The sequence below is a fragment of the Rhipicephalus microplus genome, chromosome 8, assembly GCF_043290135.1.
Source record: "Rhipicephalus microplus isolate Deutch F79 chromosome 8, USDA_Rmic, whole genome shotgun sequence".
In the NCBI taxonomy this organism is placed as follows: domain Eukaryota; kingdom Metazoa; phylum Arthropoda; class Arachnida; order Ixodida; family Ixodidae; genus Rhipicephalus; species Rhipicephalus microplus.
Window position 1 is genome coordinate 41,469,520 of NC_134707.1, and position 19,675 is coordinate 41,489,194.

Here is a 19,675-nt window from a genome sequence, read left to right on the forward strand (position 1 = left end):
TCAGGCAAGGCCAGGACGCTCCAGCTGCCCACGGTGTACTCGGAGGCACGCGGCCTTCCAGAGTTTCGGCCGTGACTGTTCAAGGTCTAGTCCCAGGTGTCCGGGCTTCGCCACTTGTCTCGAAGCACCCGTGGAGGGCGGAACCTTCCGGGTGGTGATCACCTCGTCGGAATTGGCCAGCGTCGGTAAGTAGCCGCAGATTTTGCTAGGGCAAGGGCTACCTCGTCTACCAAGCGTCGACCTGCTAATCAGCGCGTGACTACATCTGCTGAGACATCGCCAGCGTCCGCCGCCTCAACTCATGAAGCCATCGCCACCATCAACGCCACCAGTGACTGTTAATTTTCACAAACATTATAGCAGGACAACTTATAGCACATGTTTTAGTTTGTCACCTTAGACTAGGTGTGTGTACATTACAACTTTATCTTTTCCCCCTAATTATGCCTAGAGTTTCTACTTTTCTTTTCTTACATCAAACGGCTTCGTCATTTCTTAGCTCTGAGGCTTTCTGTCCGAGAAACAATTTACTCGACCGTAAACCTGCATCACAACGCTGAAGTTCTAAGTGAGTATTACCTTGTTGCATTTTTAGTGCTCGTTCTTTTGCCAGCACTAGTTTTTTTTTCTTTGTGTGTCTGTGTATGGTTTGAACGTTCCAGAAACATGAACTGCGTGGTTCGACCATGGTTTATGGCACAGTGACGACAAGGTTTGGATGTGATGTCTCTGCGGCAGCGCACTGCAGCTGAACTGTCCGAGTGTGCCGTGCTGAACTCTCAGCAAATTACATTTCAAGATAACCTAACCCGACGAAACCTAAGCTAATAGTCATACAGTAGAGGCATACCACATGTGTGTACTTTAAGCCATAAGGCATAAACAATGTGCAACAAAACTTTCATACGCAATTGTATTTATAGTCATGAATATGAAATGGTTCAAGCATAACGTGCAAGCACCGAATAAGGTTTACTTCGTTGGCACGAGGAAACTTCCCATAGGCCATATAGTTGTCATGAAACACACTCGTTTAGTAAAACGTGACATAAAGCAAGTGCTTCTCCCTTCAAGTGCACAGAGCGGCAACAGCAGGTTTTAACTCGCTCCAGTTCAATTCCAAGTGGTCCCAGTTAGCTGCCCGCTGGTACCATATTGAAACCAATTTGTAGACAGCTATAGTTCTATATGCAAGGAATCACGAGGCTATCTGGTTTCAGCTTTTATCTTCTTACACAGCATCACTGTTGTGAAACTTTTTTTTAAATAATAAAGATCATATTATGGAACGCGCGTCTTTTTGTTGTTTTCGTTGTTGTTGTTGTTGTCGTCGTCGTCGTCATCGTCGTCGTTGTTGCTGTTGTTGTTGTTGTTGTTGTTGTTGTTTTAAGGCTGTGTGTGTGATGTTATAGGGGCAGGACCGCTCCAGAAAGAATCAGACAGCACGCCAGTGCACAAACACACGTCCAACTTCTATTGTACCCTTCACACATGGACTACCCACACATTACGAAGTTCCTAACACAAAACACGCGGCTAAACTAAATGAATAAGTAGAACGTTCGGCCTACAGTTCAGGTCGTCGGGGTAGTAGCCTGGGCCGTCGTTGATGCCCCGTCGGCAACATTCAGTGGCGAAGTCGACGTTGGGCGGCGTCGTCACCTGCAGTGACGAAGTCGGGAGACGCAGGGTCGCCGCGTCGAACTCCAGTGGCTCAGCGCCACTGTCGACGAACTGGAGCCGACGACTCACGTGTTCCGGCGGCAGGGAGTTGTGCCCTTGAGCACCTGTAGTCCGCCTCGGAAACCCACGCCAGCCCTCCTGGAACAGCGGCGCAAGGGCAGGTTCAGGCACCCGGCGCCAGCTCTCCACGACCAGCGGGACAAGGACAGGTTCAGGAACCTGGCGCCAGCTCTCCTAGACCGGTCGTCTAGCGGAGGCTGAGCTGTCCACTCGGCTGGTACGAGTGTCGCGACGTGGCCTGGGTCGTACCTATGGGCCAGACGCCCAACGAGGTAGTCCTGCCTCGAACGACGTACCTCGCGCACTGCCGAAGGCACGGGTCACGCACGCTCGAGGCCGCGCCTCACGAGCTGTCGTCTTCCTCGTAGGCACCGCCCGGCACATACACGCACACATCACATCCTCTTCGCCACCGCACGGCACACTATTGTCGTTTTTTTTAGTTTCTGTTTCGCGCCCGCGCAGCACATATTATGACATCACCCCCTTTTCCGAGAAAGTTGTTTGCAACTATTCTACTACAAGGGCGCGGGGCGAACGAATGGTCACTGCACTGCACGGTCACTGCACGGTCCCTGCACTGCACTGCATTGTCTTAGGGGTCGCATGTACATAGTAGCAGAATGTTCACAGAAGGCTGCTTACAGTTCGGTTGGAAAACTACCGTACAAGTAGGGTTGCTATGTCGCAACTAGGAGTCAACTATTCACGACTGAGGGCTAGTAGTATTAAGAACCATGTTGCTACCTAAACGGCAGTTATGCGCGACTTTTCCTGTCATAATAGGTTTTCTGCTTCACACGAGCCTTCTCCAGCTGTTCATGGGCTATCTTGCAAGTCTCCTCTAGGCGATTGCGCAAATCAAAGACGTAGGTGTAAGTCGTCCGCGTTTCTGCGTCTAGCCCCTCATTTGTCCACAGTTCTCTCAGCACGGTTAGCGGTCCTCGGACGTGGCGGCCGTAAATGAGCTGAAACGGAGAGAACCCGAGGCTTCTCTGTGGAACTTCCCTATATGCAAAGAGTAGCGGAGCTAGGTACATGTCCCAAGATCGAGGTCTCTCTTGGCACATTCTCTTTAGCATTGTCTTCAGGGTGCCATTAAATTTCTCCACGAGACCGTTCGCCATCGCATGATATGGGGTTGTCTTTAGCATCTTCACGGAGAGAAGCCAGCTAACCTCGTTCATTAATTCTGAGGTAAAACTTGCCCCTTGGTCGGTGACGATTTCCTTTGGCAAGCCGATGCGGGAAAAAATCTCGATGAGTGCTTCCGCAATGTGAACTGCGTCGATTGCGGGCAATGCTACAGCGTCAGGGTAGCGAGTCGCAAAATCGATAAGTGTCAGAACATATCGGTTCCCACGGTCCGATCTTGGTGAAAATGGGCCGATTAAATCAACCGCGACCCTTTCAAAAGGTGTCCGGATAAGAGGCATGTTGCCTAGTGGTGCGACTCCAACTTTTCCTTTAGGGGTAGTTCTCTGGCACTTGTCGCAAGACTTGACAAAGCGCTTTACGTCTCCGTTCAGGTCAGGCCAATAAAATTCTTCTAGGACACGATCAGTAGTTCTTTTGATGCCTTGGTGTCCCGCCATGATACTGCCATGAGCAATGTCCAGTATGCCTACCCGGAACGCTTTCGGAGTGACCAGCTGTTTAAACGTCCTGCCAGTGGCAAGGCGGTAGCGTCGATAAAGCAATCTTTTATCTTCGATGAAATCGTAACAGTGGCCCTTTCCCGATTTGAACTCTTTATTCACTTTAGCAAAGACAGCTTTGAGTGTCGGGTCATTTCGCTGTTCCTCGGCGAGTTGGGCTCTGGTAACGTCAGGTAAGAGCGTTGTTGACACGTACAAAGGCCTGATATTTTCTTGACCTTGTTGATTGGCTTTGGTTTTTGCCACGCTTGAAGAAGCAGATCTTGAGGTGACAGGTGACTTGGTCGGGTGTGCTTGCGCAGGTAACTCATCCACCTGGGTATGAGTCGCCTGCTTCCAGTCAGAATCTGGATCGTATGGTCCTCTGACGCCTGGAAGATTTCCCAGCACAAGGTCATAGAGGGGTTGATCCATACAAGCCACTTTCAGCATCCCTGTGAAGTACGGCGTGTTGACTTGTACAATAGCTTCCGGGAGATGGCTAGTTGACCTGTCTAGGAGAACGACACTGATTTTCTTGCCTGTCAGGCACACATCAGGAACGAGCTCCCGTCGGACGATTGCCGTGTTGCATCCCGTATCGCGTAAGACTCGAACCTCTCTTCCTAGCAGCAGACCTTCGACCACTGGCATCCCGTCGGCCAGGAAACGTATTGTACCCTGCACGTTCTTGTCGTCGTGGTGACTTGAGCAAGGACTCTTCCCTCCTGGACGCTTGGCTGTTTTTCTAGCACCAGCCCGGGCAGAGTCAGGTTCGCTAAATGCGCACGAAGAACTCGGTTTGTTGTTCCCATGCTGGTTTCGGCAAGTTTCTGTGACATGTCCCGTTTTACCGCACAACTTGCATTTCAGCATCTGCTTAGGTGGATTGCGGCAGTCAGGAGCCAAATGTCCGAAACGATGACACAGGATACACTTGAGTTGCTGTTTCCGCGACGCTTCGGTAGGCTTTCCACTGGATTCTTTCGCGGGGTCAGGACCTTTTCCTATATTAGTCAAATTCTGCGCCTCAAGGAAGCGATCCGTCAAATTAGCGAGTTCATCTAGTGACTTGCACTCTCGCTCTTTTAAGAAAACAACCAGCTTTGGATGGCAACAACGCAAGAATTGCTCAGAGATTACGTGATCCCTTAGACCTTCATAGGTTTGGGATACGTTTGCCATGTCTATCCAATGGTCGAAATAACTGGTAATTCTTGCTGCTAACTGTCGTCCAGTTTCACCATCTGCTGCTCGTGCTTTCCGAAACTTATCTTGGTAGCCTTGAGCCGTAAACTGAAATCTCTGCAGTAGCGCTTTCTTTACTTTTTGGTAGTCCAGCGAATCAGCGGCAGTCATTCGGCCTATCACGGTTAACGCGTCACCCGTTAGGCACAGGCTAACAGCGAGACCCCATTTTTCTTGCGGCCAATCCTGTCCTGTGGCTACGCGCTCGAATCGCTGCAGATACGCGTGCAGATCATCGCGTTTCTCGTCAAATACAGGCAGTAACTTCTGCGGATTGAGGTGTGAGGAGGTGCTGGGCGCAGTCAAAGCGTCATTAGCTGCTACAGGCATATTCTGAGCTCCTTCCTGAAGCTTTAGCTTAAGCTGCAGAATTTCACGCTGCCTCTCGTCAGCTTCTTTGGCTGCCTCTCGCTCTGCAGCTCTCTCATCCCTTAGCTTAGCCTGTTGGGCCTCAATCCACTTGTTTAGCTCTGCACCCGAGAACCCTAGTTGGAGCCCTATAGCGGCGAGTTTTTCCAAGTCCATGGTGCAGTCTGAACGTGTGTCTGCCTCGAGCGAAACTGTCTTCTTTCCCTGGTTTAACGAGCGGATCCTGGCAGGCTCGCCAGTTTGTGATGTTATAGGGGCAGGACCGCTCCAGAAAGAATCAGACAGCACGCCAGTGCACAAACACACGTCCAACTTCTATTGTACCCTTCACACATGGACTACCCACACATTACGAAGTTCCTAACACAAAACACGCGGCTAAACTAAATGAATAAGTAGAACGTTCGGCCTACAGTTCAGGTCGTCGGGGTAGTAGCCTGGGCCGTCGTTGATGCCCCGTCGGCAACATTCAGTGGCGAAGTCGACGTTGGGCGGCGTCGTCACCTGCAGTGACGAAGTCGGGAGACGCAGGGTCGCCGCGTCGAACTCCAGTGGCTCAGCGCCACTGTCGACGAACTGGAGCCGACGACTCACGTGTTCCGGCGGCAGGGAGTTGTGCCCTTGAGCACCTGTAGTCCGCCTCGGAAACCCACGCCAGCCCTCCTGGAACAGCGGCGCAAGGGCAGGTTCAGGCACCCGGCGCCAGCTCTCCACGACCAGCGGGACAAGGACAGGTTCAGGAACCTGGCGCCAGCTCTCCTAGACCGGTCGTCTAGCGGAGGCTGAGCTGTCCACTCGGCTGGTACGAGTGTCGCGACGTGGCCTGGGTCGTACCTATGGGCCAGACGCCCAACGAGGTAGTCCTGCCTCGAACAACGTACCTCGCGCACTGCCGAAGGCACGGGTCACGCACGCTCGAGGCCGCGCCTCACGAGCTGTCGTCTTCCTCGTAGGCACCGCCCGGCACATACACGCACACATCACATCCTCTTCGCCACCGCACGGCACACTATTGTCGTTTTTTTTTAGTTTCTGTTTCGCGCCCGCGCAGCACATATTATGACAGTGTGTTTCGCGCTTTTGTGTCACGAACGGGGGGACGGAATTCCTGACCAATGCTGATATTCGGCCTTGTTTCTCACATTTCGCCGTCTCATGCAGCTCGCACTATTTTCCTGCTTTTTTGTTTCCTTTTCATTTTTCTTTAACGCTTACAGGAGCTCAAGTACAAAAGCAAAAATAGGACCGGCCTCTTCCGTGAAACATATTAATGCGAAATGTTCTGCATTGTCAAAGGCCGTCTTATTCGCTCAGAGAAAACTGCCATCGCAGCAACTTGTTTCCTCAATATCCCCGAGACAAATTATAAGTGCGCGATGCATCTTCATTGGACGAGCTACGAGAAATCAAAAGCTCATCCTTATGTCACGAGCTGCAGGAACACGTCCGGAATCGGCAAAATGTGTGTAAGCATTAAAGAAGGGCATGCTGCATGCGCTATAGCGCACCAATGGCGTGGCTAATTAGGTTTTGCGTGAGCTTCAAAAAAAAAAAAGCGCTGACGGTGGCCATGCTCGTTTCAGCCATGCCCTAATTAATGGTTCTTTGTTTAAGCAGTGTTCAGCTCCTTTGGTTATAATAACAGAGCACCCACTGAGTATTCCTTCGATTTTTGACTAATGATGTTAGTATTAGTGGTAAAACTATTACCACTGTACCCCGCCACCTCGACTATTACTACTGATCAAGTTAATAGCTATTGCTAAACCTAATAAAACAAAGGGACACTAATTGTTGTCCTCATTTTCCGCATACGACGGAGGGAAAATGACCACGAGCGAAAGCTACAAAACTGTAGCTTGAGGCGCAACGTAGTATTACATTTTACGACCGTGACAGAAAAATATAATGGACAGTCAACAATTAGAATTGATTGCGTAACACGTACAAATACAAAGTTACATAAAAAATCAAGGCAGTGTCGCACTAGTCGCGCCAAGCTTAAAGAAGGTACAGATCTGGGCAACTGTTTTTGTTTCTCCTCCATTTTCTCTTTCTTTTCTCCTCTCTCTCCTTTTATCTTTACTATATATTGGTGTCGTTTTTTTACGCCTTCTTGCTCCTTTCTTGCTCCTTTCTTTTGCTTTTTTTTATTGCTTGCTTCCTCTTTTTTTTTATCTTTATAGGTGGTTTCAACTGCGTTATGTGAAGCAATAACAGCGTACGACATCCCGGCCCCCTTTAGAGTGCTTCGCACTCACCACCATCAAGGCACTCGACGAGCAACAAGCTTTCTCCTTCTCGCAAGCGTGCACTCAATGTACTGCAGATGGCAGTGGCATCCTCGGTTTTGCCTGCGATTCACCAAGCTACTACCGCATACGATCACAGCAAACAGATTGCGACCCCCCGGGGCCCTAAACTGTGCTTCATTTAAAACTACAACTGCGCAATTCGCTGCACGAATTAAATACTGCACTGGTGTAATTATGTACACAAACAGAGAAAACTAGAAGCCCGTGGCAATTTTACGTGTGGGTTTGAATGCCGCCATATTGGGCCGTTAACCTAAGTGTTTTGTGTGTTCGACAACTGAACGAACAGTGTTACGGAAGGCGCGTACCCAAGAAAACAGTTAGGTTGGTGCATACGTTGTTTCATGACCTTATTAAATCAAATGGCGATCTACAAAAAAAAAAGAAAATATCTGCTTCATAGCCCAAAATAGCAGTGCCCATGTGTATTACAGAAAATTACAAATATATATATTTTAGTGTTGGGGTGAATATGCAATCAGCTATTTCATGTGCGCTTAAGGTAGTCTTATTCCTATAGTTTGTTCTCGTAGCACTAGTATAATACTACGACACCCTATTACCACTGCTTCCCCTGTGAAGACTTGACGAGTAGGGGCACCATGTTTCACATGATTTAATCCCATGCTGTATTGTTTTTACGGTAGCTGATACAACACTACTGCTACAAAGGGCTGCTGCTACTAGTTAATAGCACTACCGTCAAGAAGGGTTGCATGAAAGTGGACTGTTCAACATCAGATACAATTTTTGCCAAAAGCCTGCGTTGTGTTTGAATAGCCGTACGTGGATCCGTGTGACTGCTCTAATTTTCCTTCTCTCAGAACAACCGGTCCGTTTACTAGAGTGCTTCATGTGTTTCACAGTTCTAAAAGTGGGGAATACCTGCGTTGCAGCCGTAGCCCTTTAAACTTCATATGGTCTTGAAGATTTCTGCGACTCGTCTTTACGAATCCACAAATAAGCGCTGCATAAATAAATTCCCCGACGTTCCATCGAGCGAAACACTTTTTTTTTAATAACCCGCCACGTAGTTTTCGAATCCCGTTTCTCTGTGCCATAGAACATGCAGCACGTCTGCGTGGCCCTCGTTGCCACGTCATAAACTCTACAAGCCACAAATGTACATTTCTTGGAGGCCATGGCAAGGTCCGGCGGACTTCACTCGCGTCAAAGGCGGACTTCACTCTCGTATGTTTCAACAAGGCCTCCGAGATGGCAGCCAACTCTCAGTTATCTCAGGAGCAGTTTAGGGGATAGTGCTGTTCTCGCGAGGCGTCTAGCAGGCGGCGCCACAGATTACTAGCGATGTATTCCCAAACAGGACATAGCCTCCGGAAACGTGAAAAAATATATATACAAGTTTGCAAGAGAAGAGAGAGGGCTTAAGTAGCGTCGCTTCAAATACCGGCACAGGGCCCGGAGGCCGTAGGAAAGGGGCGGGAGAGGAGGATGGGGAAAACCAAGAGGGGCGGAGAAAAAAAGAGCATGAGGGTAAAGAGCGAGAGAAAGAGGGGCCGTGTCGACTGAGCGGCCCGCGGTTTTCCGGCCGTCCCATCGCATCGCACGAACCGCCGCGTTGCAACGTCGGTGGAAGCCCGCCAGCAAGAGCAAGAGTAAGCGGCCCGGGCCACGCTTCGCGTTGTTAAAGGCGATCACGTATTCGCCGCTTCGCCAGCCGCCGAACGACCCAATTGCAGGATTACTGCTGGACGGTTGTACGCGACCAGGGAATACCTCGTCATCGCCTGGCAAGTTTGCAAGTTTTTTTTTTCCGTGGAGTACGGCGATAAGTTCTGTCGCCTCGACCCCGGCAAAGCTCTCTCCACTTCTCCGGTCGTCTGCATTGTTGTGCCGTGTGACCCGATAAGTTGCGGTACCCGCCCGCTTTACCCGAGAAGTGTTCGCACTCACGGCTTCTTGCGAAGCCGCGGCGGCTTGGATGTGTGTTTGCGCTTCAAAGATCAACGCACCGTCGTGCGTTTCGGCGTAAGCCGGAACCCTTTCTTTTCGCGGGATCAACTTTTTTTTATTTCGCGCCCTTTCCATCGGTGCGTCTCGCGAAAAACTGGTTGTGCCCCAGCGACGAAAACGCGGAGCGAAGGCCTGCGTCGACGGCGCTCGCTTCGCTCGTGGTCGCTCTCTTTCGTCGTTTTGAGCACCGAGGATTTCGAACTCGCAGGTAAGTACCGGTGTTAGCCGTTTTCCCCTGGTAATCGATGCTGCACAGCACGTGATCGGGACGAATTCTCTCGCCCATAGCGGTTCTGTGCGATACAACGTGACATAAGTGGGTTGTGACCGAGGTCCTTCGAGTGATTAGCGGCGCGCTCTGCGTCGCTTAGCGTAAGTAACCTCGACCTGTCTGCAATGCGAAACGCTGTTTGCGGAAGGCACGTTTTATTCTTCAGCTCACGCGGAAATAAATATTGATTGACGTTTTTGACGGGATACGGCCGCCGCAAATTTAGAGCGAACCAAGCAACCCTCTTCAAGCGCACTATTTTTAGACCTGTCGACGTTGCACACCCGCTAAAGAAGCCATTATTCAGGTTAAAACGGTAAAGTGCGGATGTTATTAGTCGCCATCCACGAAACAGCTAAATCGCCTGTTGTTTTCTTTTTATTTTTCGCTATTTTCAATGTGGCAGGCAAGGCTCTAAACCTTTATGACCTCTAATAATATCTAAAGGTATCGCGGATCTCGCACTGATAGATTACAGCGTGTCGTATACCGAGTGTATTAGGGCATATTAGGAATAACATCCAATGGGACCCTATTAGGAATAGAATTTTGTAGGACCCCATAAGAAATAGTGTCTTATTATAAATATGGCATCATCATCAGCCGGACAGCCTTTGTCCTGCGGCGGACGCTGCAGGACAAAGGCTGTCCTGCAGCGTATGAAGCACTATGGTGTCAGTTGATACCCGCCAACTTCCTAATCATATCTGCCCACCTAACTTCCTGTCTCCCCCTCACCCACTTGCCTTCTCTTCGAATCCAGTATGTGATCCGTAATGTCCAGCGGTTATCTTGCCATCGCGCTGGTGCCCGGCCCATGTCCATTCCTTTTTCTTGATTTCAACTATGGCATCCATAACCCTGGTTTCTTCTCTGACTCACACTGCTCTCTTCTTGTACCTCAAGGTTTCACCTACCATTTTTCTTTCCATCGCTCGCTGCATCGTCCTCAGTTTAAACTGAACCTTGTGTGTAAGGTAGGTACCGGCAAGATGCAGCTCTTATATACATTCCTATTGAGGGATAGTGGCAGTCTACCAGTCATGAATTGAGAATGCTTGCCGGATGTGCTCCACACCATTCTCATTCTTCTAGTTAATTCAACCTTGTGGTTCGGCTCCGCGGTTACTACCTGTCCTAAGTAGACGTACTCTTTTACAACTTCAAGTGCACCGCTACCTATCTCAAAGCGCTGTTCTTTTGCGAGGTCGTTGTGCATTACTTTCGTTTTCTGCAGATTAATTTCGAGACCTACTTTTCTGCTGTCCTTGCCCAATTTAATAGTCATGAATTGCAGTTCGTCCCCTGAGCTACTCAGCTATGCAATGTCATCAGCGAAGCGCGGGTTTCCAAGTATACTCTCCATTAACTCTTATCCTGAATGCTTCCCATTCTAGGCCTCCAAAAACCTACTGTAAGCACGCGGTAAATAGCATTAGTGAGATTGTATTCGCTTGTCTTACACCCTTCCTTGTTGATATTCTGTCGCTTTCTTTATGAAGCACTATGGTGTCAGTTGATACTCCGTAGACTTCTTCCACGATGTTTATATATGTTTCGCTGACTCCCTGATTCCGCAGTGTCTGCACGACTGCTGATAACTCTACTGAATCAAATGTCTCCTCGTAATCTATGAAGGCTATGTATAGTGTTTGGGGGTATTTTGAGCATTTCGCTATCACCTGACTGATGGTGTGAATTTAGTCGATTGCTAAGTAGCTTGCTCCACATCCTGGTTGTTCCTTTTGGTCATTTAATTTGAATGTTGTCTTAATTCTGTTAGCAATTACATTTGTAAATAGCGGGTATACGACGGAGAGCAAGGTGATCAGCCTGTAAATATTGAAGTCCCTTTATTATGCATTAAGATGATGTTAGCATTCTTCCAAGATTCCGGTACCCTCCTCGTCCGGAGATACTCGTAAACAGCGTGGCTAATTATTCTAACACAATCTGATTTTATTAGAAAAAACTAGCCAGTCTGTCCTCTGTTTTTCAGCAGGTCTGATGTTATCTCATCCTCACCACGAGCTTTGCATCTTTGCATTCTCTCCAAGGCGTTCCTGACTTCTTCTGCCATTACTGGTTGGATGTCATCTCAGTTACTGCTTATTCTTATATTACGGTCGTGGTTGTCCTAGCTACTTTACCGATGTTTGTAAAACTCCTCTGCTACTTTAACTATTCTACCCATATTGATAGCTACTTTTCTTTTCTTGTTTGTCCCTTAGTGCATTCATTTAATTTTTGCCTATCTCAAGTTTCCTTCTCACCGCTTTGACGGTTCCATCGTTCTTAAGAGCATGTTCAATTCTCTCTATGTTATACATTGTTACATCGAATACTTTACGCTCATTAATCAACTCTGGGAAATTCGCCAGTTCTATTTTTTCTGTTGTGTTTGAGGCACGTGCTTTGACGTTTTTTATAAGGTTCTTCGCTTCCTGGGACAGCTTGCTAGTGTCCTGTATAACTACCATACCTTCAACTTCCACTGCACACTCTGTAATGATACTCGTCATATTATCACTTATTGCGTCAACGCTAAGTCCAGTTTTCGCGATAAGAACAGAGTATCTGTTCTGAAGTGAACCTGTCGATTTCTCTACTTTCCCTCTCAGTGCTAGCTCATTGATTGACTTCTTGCGTGTCAGTTTCTCTCATTTCTTCTTCAAGTCTAGGTGAATTCGAGACCTTGCCATTCTATGGTCACTGCGTTGTACATTAACCAAGCACTTCCACATCTTGCACGATGCCTGGGTGTGCGCTCAGTACAAAGTCTTTCGTTCTTACTTTTGCAATTAGCGCTCCTGCATGTCCACTTACGATTCACTCGTTTTCGGTAAAAAGTATTGAATAACCCTAAATTAATGCGTTCCGTGCATTCTACTAATAAATCTACCCTGGAATTTCTGATACCGTTGCCATAATGGGGTCCCCGAGTGCCTGGTTTCCGGCATGCTTCTTTTCTACCTTGGCATTGAAGTCGACCATCAGTCTCGTATGCTGTGTTTTTACCTTGCTCATTGCCAATTCCACGTCTTCGTAGAAGCTTTCAACTAATACATTATCATGGCTGGATGTAGGAGCGTAAGTTTTGTACCACCTTCATGTTGTATCTCTTACGCAGTTCAATTATAATACCTACCACCTTTTCATTGACGCTATAGTATTCATCTATGTTACCACCTACATTTCTGTGGATACGGAGCCCTACCCCGCATTCTCTTCTGTCCGACAAGCCACGATATAGCAAAGGACGTACTCGTTCTGTAGCACTGTATAGGTCTCATCTGTCCTCCTAACCTCCTTAAGCCTTATCCCATTTAAGACCATCTAGCTTCTCGAATGCCACAGCTAGACTCGCCTCATTAGATAAGGTTCTAGCGTTTAGCGTTGCCAAGTTCAAGTTCCAATGGCGGCCTTTTCGGACCCAGAGATTCTTATTACCCTCTGCTGCGTCGCACATCTGACTACCGCTGTGATCAGTTGTTTCTCAGCCGCTGGGGACTGAGGGCCGAAGGTCTCTTAGCAGTACCCATGTGGGAGGTAGTGGCCAGATACTGCACTAGGGTGGCCAATCCTTCTCCACTAAGGGAAGCGTTACCGGCTGTTTTCACCGGTGAAGCCACACACCTGGTCTCTTAATGCAATTCCACCATCACGCGAATCATTTTTTTAATCCACTGGGAAATAGCGCGCCACCTGGATTCGAACCACGCCTCTCTTGCACGAGAGGCTGATACTCGAACCACAACAGCATCTCTGCGCCATAATAGGACATAATAGGACCCTGTTGAGGGGGATAGACGTCGTGCTTAGCGCAGACTCTGATCCAAGGTTGATACTACATCGAGAAGTTGGTGCCGATTTGTGGAGTATACGGAGGGCTCGGCAAGTATCGGCGACGTTAATATTAATACAGGCCAGTGCTTACTGTGTGGTCAGTTTAGTGGCCACCCTGGCATTTGTTGGTAAATAAGTGTCAGTGTGTGAATAAACCGTAGTTTTCCAGGAAGTGAGCGAGCAGTCCAGTCCTTTAACGTGTCGTCGTGATCATCTGAACCATCGGGGTTACATCCATCATCCCAATCTTAACTGTTCCTATTAGAAATAGGACCCAAATCGCTAGGTGTTGAAGGGCTGGAATGTTTGCTTATTGCTTTGTAGCATGCGTCGTACGCGCAGTAACTGCCAAGTAAGGCACGCGCGGTCACTATCGTGTTTGTTAAACGAAGTGACTTTGAAATAGCGATGAATCAATTACCCGCATTGTTAAGTTTGGCCTGGAAATTCATCTGGGCAGACGCCATGGTGCGTAAGCCGGTCTCCTGGAGAGGCTCTCAATCCCTTCGGCACCCAGTCTGCCAGACGCTGTCGAAGATTTGAGTAATTACCCTGACCATGTGACAAGCGAAGGCGAGTTCCTGACTTTCAACTGCGGACCCTTGTGTCGTCTCTTCGAGCAGAAGCGGTGACTGATGCCCTCGGTGATTCATCTGGCGACGGGGAAGCTTTTGCGACCGGCGCCAGAGCTGACAGGAGAGCGGCGCTCCTTTTAATCCCCAATCAAGTAGCCGACCGGCCGGCTGCCTATGCCCGCCAGGCATTCTCCCTGCTAGCCGGAGGATGAGACGTCGTGTCGCCACGACATCGTAAACAGTTCCCGAGAGGACAACAAAGAAAGCATCTTCCTGGAAGAGACCGTGGCGGCCGCCGCAAATCGCCCCGCTAATTAAGCGAACAAATCGGCGGACCCCTTGATGTACGCTGTCAGGATTGTGGGAACTCTTGACTAGCGGCACACACACGACGAGGAAGAGCCCTGCTGGCGCCACCTTGCAGTGCAGTGTTCACAACTCAATATTGGACGTTCACGTGGACCGTGCATGCTCGTCCCCCTCACCTGTTGTGTGTGTGTGTGATTGGTGTTCTACTCGTAGAGGAGGAGCCCGACAGGGCTTAAAACGACGCCACAGAGTGCTGGACGTCGCTCTGAACCATGTAACGGTTCAACCACCACGCTCGTGGTTTGTGAAACCAATAACCCTTCTTTTCTTTAAATAAGTGTAAATAGTGCCATAAACCTGTTTGTTTTCGTATCCTCAAGCGAACCTCCTCCTTCAAACGTAACAGCATGTGCATGGGGTCCTAGTGGGTGAGGTGTTAAGCAGTGAAGAGTTGATATGGTTATTTTTTTTTCTGGGCATCAAACAGAGAAAAAAATTGAAGTAAATGTAAAAGGTTAGGTAGCCTCACAGAGGCTATGGCTCCGAAATACTATCTGGTACAAAAAAACATGTCATGCACAACTTCGACATAATTGAAAAAAACATGATTTTACACAAACACAATTAGCTAATGCTCACCGGATATATAAACATTGCAAATACAAAAAGAACATGACAGCAAATAAATAGCGGCAAAATAAATACCACAAACCCCAATATCCCATTGTGTGGAATGACTGAGGAACTCGGGGTCTCATTTCACAGGAAGTGGGCTTGATTCCAAGCCACGATGTTCAGATTGAGCAAGCGCTAAATACAAAAAAAAAATGAAAGGGATTTAGGAAAACCCTAATAAATCTCATGTGTGACTAGTTATTCTGGCTTTTTATTCATTATTCCAGGCTGACTGTTAATTAAGGCTATCCATTAATCCAGGTTGTCCGACGTGTGAGTCCGGGGTGAAGGCCTCGTCTGGAGACGTACGAGTCTCATTTTGCCTTGCCTCGTGGAAGTATTTCATGTTGTATGTAACTATGTTCGAAATAAACTATTCTATTCTATTCTATTTTATAATCGGTGAGGGTGTATACATTGGCCACAATTCAAAAGAGAGAGAAGTAGAGAGGAAAATCAGGGAGGTTAACCAAGTTTGGAAGTTCACATATTTCAAGCAGGCATACATCGCACCTAAAGACAATTAGCCTTAGTTGCGATTGAGACTTCCAAGTTTACATAATGTAGTTAACTTCTCAAGCGTTAATGTTAGAATACGTAGATAGGATGATGCACACAATACCAATGATAATCACGCAACATGGCTATATATGACAAAATTAATACGGGCGCATGACAATTTTAATGCTGCGCATTCAACGCGCGAGCGTATTACCGGTAGCTTAGGGAAGAGTAAAACTATAGTAATCAGCCTTCTGGTAAAGAGTAAAACTAGTAATAAGCAAACTAGTAACCAACTAACCAGAAGCATGGCTCAGTCTGACAACAAAAGGAACAACCTAACTGTATGAAAATAAAACAGCTCTTAACTCTACCAAAAAAAAGCAAGGAAAGCAAAATAAATATGCCTGGCAAATAATGGCATGCCAATGTCATATCGATTCTGCCGAAATTTCGTGAATATCACCAATTTCGAAAACTCGAAAGAAGTGTCAGCTCCAACTTCGAATCTTTCATTAATCTCGTGAATGCACGAAGTGCGTAACGCTCTCTCAGTTCAACGAAGTAAATGTCGTTTTAGGGGTGAAACTCCTTGGATCGTGGGTCGTTCCCTCCTTTGTATGTAGTGTGTAAGCCACCTCTACTGTATGACTTGGTCAATAAATGGCGTTGTGTATATATGTCCTTGGGAATAATATAACTATAGATGGCGTTAGTGGTTTTCACAGCGTATCCACGGAGTGAATGATGATGAGTGGGGTGAACCGTCCGCCCCTCTGTCTGTCTGTCAGGCATGCTTCCATCAGTCTATCCATCCGTCCATGCGTCCATCCGTATGCGCTTCCGTCCGTCCGTCCGTGATTTCTTCCGTACTTCCGTACGTGCTTCTGCCCGTCCGTGTGTCGGTTCATACGGGCTTCCTTTCAAGCAGGCATGCGTCCACCTGCGCAAGCTTCGTCTGTGAGACCGTTCATGCATCCATCAGTCCCTCCGTGCTCCGGTCCGTTCGTCCGTCGGGACACACAGACGGACCCTTCGCCCCACTCATAATCATTCACTCCGTGTACATGTTGTGATTTTTTTTCTAGATGTGATAGGCTGAAAGCTCATCGTTACAGAGTTACTTATCGTATCCTGTCTTGCACAGTGTCTCGTGTCAGTCTTTCAGCACTTTTTAACGATGGCTTTTGCAATGCAGTGGCGGAAGTCAAATCTGTGCGTTCAAGGCAATGAAAGTGATCGCGACGTACGCAGGCTACTTTGCAGGCAAAACATCCTGCTCGCCGGAAACGGCATAACGCAGTTCACGTGCCCTGTAGAATTGTTTGGTGGTTAGGTGGTCCTGCGGATTACGAAACTTGTTTTAGCACTTAATGTCACCTTGTCAATATGGTTGATTGGGCGAGTTGATTGTTTGAATTAAGAGCGCATTACGTAGAGGCGGACAAGAGCGACAGGGGAAGAGCTGGTCCCTGTCTATTCTCTCCGCGTCTACGTAGTGTGCTCTTATTTCAAACTACTATCAACTTTACGTATTGTGTGTGACACCAGTGCCTACGTAAAAATGTCCAGTCTCCACTAAATTTGTTTTTACGTGTATTATAGGCGGTATTCTCAGTCCCAAGATGTTTTACGAGACACACTAGTCAACATTAACAATAAGCTTGTGCGCTTAAGGAGAGAAAGTGTTCCGGTTTAATGAAAACAGTTCAACGCCCTCCAAAAATAACTTTCTGCTGAAACATACGTATAGCGATGTATGAATAAATGAATTTCGTGTGGCGGCTAAATTTAGATGATAATTAGCTCGAGTGAACTACTGTTATATTTCCCGCGTCCTGTGTGCGAGACAGTGGCGTAGACAGTGGAAGGTTCGAATCTCCCGAAGTTTTTAAAAAGTTTGCTTGCGCTTTTATACATGCATACACGAGAGTGCCTGCATGAACTTGGATAAAGCATGGTTGAACTGCCCCTCCCCCCTCAAAAAAAAAACATTTTCTGGCTACGCCCCTGCTGCTAGAAGGCGTTGTTCCAGTCAGTACGTGAGCGTGTTTGACCACGAACAAAGTAGCCACTTTTACGTCCAAACTTCGCACGAATGCGAATAAACAACTGTGTGAGATAGTGAATTCGTGTCGACTGTTCTGTTTGCCACATATTGTGTCTGTTATATAGGGTTTCCTGGTTCGATTCCTGGTTTCAGCGCCAACGTGCAGGGGATATCGCGCTATCACCCGGTTCTGTCGGACTTTCATATAGAAAGTACTCAAAACTAATTTAGGCACTTTTTCATCTGGTTTCACTACACGTTGAACGCATGACCTCACAATGACGCAATATTCCCCATATCAATTTGACCAGAGCCGTTAACGAAGGCACTAGGCGCACTGAGAGCCAAGTCCCGCAACCCAGTATTGTTTCTTACAATCTACGTGTTTTGGTATATTTGTGATAGTCGCGATGTAAATAAGCTTGCTACTTATTAGATTCCTCTATTGTTTCATTTTTTTAATTTCTTCATCACTACTCAACTTTCTATGACCATGTCTTCTCAACTTTCTATGACCAGCTATTGGCCATGTTGGGACTCCGGGTCCTGCCGGTCTCGTTTTCGGTAGCTGGCCCCGTCGCAGGATCCATCGTCCAACAATTCAACGAGAAGAAGCGCCCGAACGAACAACAGAGATTTATTTACATGTGGAGAAGTGGTCAACTGACCCAAAGAGAGAAGAGTGCGTGCGATACAAAACGTCTTCGGCATTTTATAGCGCCACGTTGTTGACACTGGGCGCCTTGTCCGCATCGTCAGCCAATATGGTGTCGCCGGCACCTCGGCCACGAGGGAGGGGAAAACACCTCTCACAACACAAGGAGTGGCACAACCCAACACGATGTCCATATATGGTCCCGGCGCCCCAAAATGTTACCAAATATGGTCACGAACACATAGCAGACCCCGGAGCTCTCCCAGCGAGAGGAGGAACCCGAATGGGGAGGTGGGGGTGGCCGCCACTGTCGGTCAAGAACCGGTTCTCCCCCACACTCTTCCTGCTTGGCTCCCCAGGGCCGGTCGTAACAGTCTCTCGCGCGGGGGGGGGGGGGGGGTGAAGATCTCGATGGGTTGAGGTTTGCAGCCACTGTCCGGAGAGATCAGCGCCGGCAGTCGGTTTGGTGACGACCGTCTTTGATGAAGTAGAGGGCAACACCTGCTTCATTGAGGGCTCAACAGACATCACATATGCACATGAAAACACAACTACTCCGCCGGTGAGCGCCGGACAATTCCGCCAAACTCCACCAGGCAATTTTCCCCTTTAACTGATATTAAAGGAAATACACAATTTATTCAAAATGTTTCTCACACTTTAAGGTGACACAAAACAACAACACTGGAAGCACACCGAACCCGAAACCCTGGATAGCCGTGTCTTGAACGTTTTCAAACAAGTACACCTGAAAGAGTAAAAAAAAACAATCACTAGCTCTTGTCTAGGTCAGGAAAAAAAATGCCAGAGTTCTCGAGACATCCTCTCGCGTCAGGGGCATCGACTTAAGCCATCAGCGTTGCCATGGAGTACACCCTTTTTGTAGCGTATTTCAAACGTATATTGTTGCAAAACGAGGCTCCAACGCAGCAGGCGGCCGTTCTTAGAGGACATGGTCTGTAGCCAAGTGAGAGGACAGTGGTCCACTTCCACAATGAACTTGCTTCTGACAATATAACAAGCCAGTTTCTGGACTGCCCAAACCAAGCACGCACATTCCTTTTCGCTAGCGCTGTAAACCTGCTCGCGAAGGGTGAGTTTCCGGCTAACATAGAGGACGGGATGCTCTTCATCCCCCTCATCCCTTTGACTAAGAACTGCCCCCATGCCTCTATCACTAGCGTCGCATTGGACTATGAAAGGCCTCGAGTAGTCCGGTGAACTAAGCAAAGGTTGGCTCGACAAGGCCGCTTTCAAAACGCGGAAAGCCTTTTCTTTCTCCTCATCCCAGTCGATCATTTGGGGCTCGGTCTTGCGCAACGCGTCAGTAAGAGTGCTGGCAATGTCGGAATATCTAGGGATGTACTTACGATAGTAACCAGCTATTCCAAGAAAAGCCCGAATATCGGTTTTCGTTCGGGGCTGGGGAAAGTCTCGGATAGCTGCCACTTTCATTTCAGAGGGACGGCGATGCCCTCGACCGATAACATGCCCGAGATAGAGTACA

General features: G+C 48.0%; 1 protein-coding gene across 1 annotated transcript in view; it reads left to right on the top strand.

The window, feature by feature from the left end:
* The first annotated feature begins 9,354 nt into the window (after positions 1-9,354).
* Positions 9,355-19,675, top strand: part of LOC119164411 (uncharacterized) — a 53,471-nt gene continuing 43,150 nt past the window's right edge. The window contains exon 1 of the mRNA XM_037416600.2: positions 9,355-9,494. The gene's annotated coding sequence lies outside the window, so the exon portion shown is untranslated. The remainder of the gene's footprint in view (positions 9,495-19,675) is intronic.